We start from the raw sequence: 5453 nt of genomic DNA, 5'->3' as shown, positions 1-5453 counted from the left end.
CGAAATGAGACACATAAAATAAAACACGTAGGATTGTCTGTTGTCACGCACTCACCATATGATTAGCAGCAATACAATTAAGGAAAGATGGTCAGTTAATGAAAATTTTATTGTTCACACTAAAAGGGATTTTTCAGACCCATGATTAAAGTTAGAAAATTTAAAGCATTCTTAAATGCCTAGAGTAAAACTTCATTCGATATCGCATAATCATTAATATAGCAACTTCCTTACAGAGATCCACATTATCTGATTTTTGGCTATAACTATTCCACAAAAACATTGTCAGCTAGAATTTTGTGCGCTGCAACTAGCGACTCTCCTTACCTCTCTTCTACTATTTAATACTTTTTGCATTTATCGTTATTTATTACCAGTGATTGGTCATGCCTGCTAAACTGAGTGGCAGTCGTAGCGTCTACAGACTTGCAAAGAATAATACAGTTTCCACTTAGAGAAAAGTCTTTTCTTAAACTGAACTCTCGTACAAATGGTAAACGTGAACCAATGCGTTTGGCTATTTTTAAGCGTATTGCAATTATTTAGTGGAAATTTAAGGTGGTCGTTCTCATCAGAAATAACATTTAACACTTCACTTTTACCATAGTTATCAATATGATAATTAGATTATCCCAATAAAATATCGGGCAATAATAGAACCAGGATCCAACAGAAACTCACCTTAAGTATTTTTGTCCTGAAAATAAGGAATTCACACTTCTAAATTCAATCACCATTACTTAAGAGCAAATGCTGGAAGGGATAAAGCCCTTCAGTCGCGCTATCCTCTGTGCCCTCGGTCGCTCAGATGGATAGAGCGCCTGCCATGTAAGCAGGAGATCCCGGGTTCGAGTCCCGGTCGGGGCACACATTTTCAGCTGTCCCCATTGAGGTATATCAACAACACCTATGGCAGCTGAGGGTTTCGATTATTTATCATTTCTTTCTAGAGAAGCTGCATGGTCATCATTGACATCTGTTCTTTCGGAACAGTTAGTATCTTCATATAGTTAAAGGCTACCCGGCCATTGACATTCTTCTGTGCGAATGCGCACACTTTGCCCGCACTCTTACGGGAATCGTCACCTTAGTTGTCGCGAGTAATGACTGATTGGGCAAACATATTTTAGGAACGTTACGAATGTAGGTTGTGGACAGTTGGGAACGTGGGTCTCAAGGGAAGCGTGCAAGGGATAAGTCCCCTGCAGTTGCGCTATTCTCTGTGCTCTCGATGGCTGCGCCGGCAAGGTAGCTCAGCGGGTTCGGTCAGAGGGTTAGCAGCCCTCTGTAATAAAAAAACTGAATTAATCGATCAACAACGAACTTATACGGATGTCTTACGACGTCCGCCCCGAGCAGATGCAACGAACGAAAGTTGACAATATGAGATTTAAAATAAAGAAAAAGATGGATAGAGTGTCTGCCATGCAAGCAGGAGATCCCGGGTTCGAGTCCCGGTCGGTGCACACATTTTAAGCTGTCCCCATTGAGGTATGTCAACAACACCTATGGCAGCTGAGGATTTTGATTAATTACCATTTCTTTCTATAGAAGTTGCATGGTCATAATTGGTATCCTTTCTTTGGGAACAGTTACTATCTTCATATGCAAATAATTCTGTTCATTTAACTCGAAACAGTGAACAAATTAATCTTGAATAAATGCAGCTTTAGTGTTTAGTACCGTAATTAAGCAAATAAGACGTTTAATATCGATCTTTTTGACCATCAAAGGAACGGTAATTTTTCAATTGGAATTGCAGTTACTTATTATTATGTCTAAATTTACTTTTGGTTCGACAACCTAAGAAACTTACCGTAATCAAACACTGTTTCAATGTTACCCATAATATTTACATTTCTCCGCATTCTAATGTAAATGTACCACAGAAGTTTAAAATTAACAGCAGCATTGTTTCCTATCTACAAGTAAAATATTTCAACACGATTTAGACAAAGTAAATATAAGGTATTTGGAAACAGAGTGTCACAGATTTGCTGCAACCAGTTATTGTTGTATTATTCCAAAGAACACAATCATCACACTTTCTTTTTTAAAAAAGAGTTCTATCTCTCATGTTGCAAAACAAAGTGCGAAATAACTTTCAGTGACTTGGCCTTTTAAGTCGCAGTGCAGTCGATAATATGGTGCAAATCTGCTTTCATAGCATCCTAAAGCCTCATATTATTTGGATTAACGAGACGCGCAATATTTTCTGTCTTCAGTAACTGTTCTTTATGCAATGTTGGTGCAGTTCTTGCAGCACTATAACTTTGGCTGGTAATATTATGCATCCCCGGCAGCACTTCACATTATTAATTACGGCAACAGTGATGTTGATCGATTTGCTATACAAATTACACCATAATAGCACAAACTATGAAAAACATGTAGGGCAGACTATTACATGAACCATCAAAGAGAAAAGACATGGCCACTTGCTCAACCTACGCAAACGCTATCCGCTGGGTCTGCCTACTACAAATTTTTCCTGTAAGAAAATACATTCCAGGAACGTAATTGACAAACAAAAAAGCTTGGTAGTTAACAGGCGTAATGGCACTAGTGCTTAGGTACCTGAATATCAACCTCTTCACAACAATAAATTATTCCTTCCTCAGAAGGGAAGCAGACGTTTGGTTTTTCCAGTATATATTGGCCCTGCAACGCCACAAATTGATAGGTTGCTAATTATAACATACAGTCACCTTATGACAACTCTATGCCACTTTTAATAACATTGAAATAATCACTAAAACACGGTCCAAAAACATTTATGTTACCACTGCTTATTTCGACTTCAACGTGTAGTAACGGCTCGTAGGCGGCAATTGGCAGCAGTAGGGTGGAAGGCGTATAAAACACGTCTGGCGACGAAGGGCGGGAAACAGAGCATTTTTTGTCGTAAGGTAGAATCGGAGTGATTCTTCTAACGTCCAGAAGAGCATGACTATTGGATTTCGGGCCAACAGCGAAAACTTTACTGAAACGGCTAAGTTTGTAAACCGTTCGCGTGTCGCCGTGGTTGCTGCGTGTGGCCCTCCACAACAGGCACACTCTTCATGCACCTATTCTGAATGCTGTTCATCGGCGACGAAGGCTAGGATATGGACGCCAACACCACAACTGGAATTTCACTGAGTTGTTTTTTTAGATGAATCAATATTCGTCGGAAGAGTCCATGGCGGAGGTGGAAGCGTAATGGACAGTGGAAAGATTTTGCAGCAAGCCCTGGGTGATCTCGTCGTTCTGGAAGGCACAGAGTGAATCAACACTTTTCCGTCGTCACAGAGGCTTCTACCAGCAGGACAATGCTACGTGTCTCACAGCTCGCAGTCTACGTGCTTGGTGTGAAAAGTGCCCAGTATGGGTTTACCTTACTCCGGTTGTCACCAGACTCCCCGCCTTTAAATCCAGCCAACAACCCATTGGACCACAGCGATCGTGCTGTTTGCGCATTGCATCTTACACCGAGACACCTAGCTCAACTGGCGGCGACACTGGTGTTGGCAGGCTCTACATCCCTGTCGGCTCCTTCCAGAACCTTGTTAACTCAACCTTACTGACTGCTCCTGGACGTCCGCGCTGCAGAAATTATTGATTCAGGCTTTTGACAGGTGACTGGACCGTGTAACATATCTACATTGCTGACAGCACTCTACGAAACTCTAATGCTAATGCCGTTCTGTTAAACATTCTACTTTTGCTCATAGAGGCTGTCAGTTTGTTACGAAACTGTCAAAACCCCTGTGAAATCATGTTTGCCTTTCTTATTATGCACACTGTATAATTTTCACTCCGGATAGCATTAGCTGCCATGGACCCATTTGGCGTAATTTTTAAGGATAGAGAGAATATGGTATAAATAATATTTATTCACACTAAAACGTGAAGACCATCTGTCTTCTGATAATGCATCGATCTACACACAGCAAAAAAATTTGGCGCCACCTCGGTACCGAGAGTTCCGTATACTGTACAGAAAATAGGAATAGAGATCGACATAAACGTCATTTCAGCCCTTTTTATTACTCATGAAAGCCGCACATTTCATGTTGTACCACTATACTGCGAGACCTTCAGAGGTCGTGGTCCAGATTGCTGTTCACGCCGGTACCTCTAATAGAGTGTTAGAGGTACCTATGTGTACAGCAATCAGGACCACCACAGCACGTTCTCTTGGCTGTATTCGTCGTGGCTTAATATCCAGACATTCATCAAGGCGTTGTTGGTCCAAATTGTCCCACTACTCAACGGCTATTCGGCGTAGATCCCACAGAGTCGTCCATAAACAGCAATTTTCAATCTATCCCAGGCACGTTCGAAAGAGTTCTTGCTGGAGAACATGTTGGCCACTCTAGTCGAGCGATGTCGTTATCCTAAAGTAAGTAATTCACAAGATGTGTACGATGGGGGCGCGAATTTTCGTCCATGAAGACGAATGTTTCGCCAATATCCTGCCGATATGGTTTGCACTATCGGTCGGAGGATGGAATTCACGTACCGTACAGCCGTTACGGCGCCTTCCATGACTACCAGCGGCGTACGTCAGCCCCGCACAATGGCACCACAAAACAGCAGGGAACCTTGCTGCACTCGCTTGACAATGTGTCTAAGGCCTTACCGTGCTGCCTCCCAACAGATCTCCAACGATTGTCTAGTTGAAGGCGTATGCGACACTCATCGGTGAAGAGAAAGTAATGCCAATTCAGAGCAGTCCATTCTGCATGTTGTTGGTCCCATCACTTCCGCGCTGCATGCTATCATGCTTGCAAAGGTTGACCCTGCCATGGACGGGGTGTGTGAAGCTGCGCATCATGCAGCCTATTGCTCACAGTTTGTCTCAAAACATGACGTCCTATGGCTTCACGAAAAGCATTATTCAACATGGTGGCGTTGCTGTCAGGGTTCCTCCGAGCCATAGTCCGTAGGTAGCGGTCATCCACTGCAGTAGAAGCCCTTGGGCGGCCACAACGATGCTTGTCATCGACAGTTTCTGTCTTTCAGTAACCCCTCCACGTCGGAAGAAAAATACGTTGGTCCACTCCGAGACGCCTGGGTGCTTCCCTTGTTGAGAGCCTTTCCTGGCACAACGTAACAACAGGGACGCGATCGAACCGCGGTACTGGCCGTCTAGGCATGGTTGAAATACAGACAACACGAGTCGTGTACTTCCTTCCTGATGGAATGACTGCAACTGACCTGCTGTCTGACCCCCTCCGTCTAATAGGCGCTGCTCTTGCTCGATGTTTTATATCTTTGAGCGTGTTTAGTGACATCTCTGAACAGTCAAGGGCACTGTGTCTGTGAAACAATATCCACAGTCAACATCCATCTTCAGAAGCTCTGAGAACTGGAGTGATGCAAATAAATTTTTATATGTGTATATCTACATCTCATCTACATCAAACGAGCCATGCTTCTGAAAACCGTCGTAATGTAAATTTTTACTA

General features: G+C 42.9%; 1 non-coding gene across 1 annotated transcript; it reads left to right on the top strand.

The window, feature by feature from the left end:
- The first annotated feature begins 792 nt into the window (after nt 1-792).
- Trnat-ugu (transfer RNA threonine (anticodon UGU)) lies at nt 793-867 on the top strand. Its single transcript has one exon. It is a non-coding gene; the product is annotated as a tRNA-Thr (tRNA).
- Nucleotides 868-5453: the final 4586 nt, after the last annotated feature.

This window comes from Schistocerca cancellata, chromosome 3 (assembly GCF_023864275.1).
Source record: "Schistocerca cancellata isolate TAMUIC-IGC-003103 chromosome 3, iqSchCanc2.1, whole genome shotgun sequence".
Lineage (NCBI taxonomy): Eukaryota > Metazoa > Arthropoda > Insecta > Orthoptera > Acrididae > Schistocerca > Schistocerca cancellata.
This window is presented reverse-complemented; position numbering and strand designations above follow the sequence as displayed.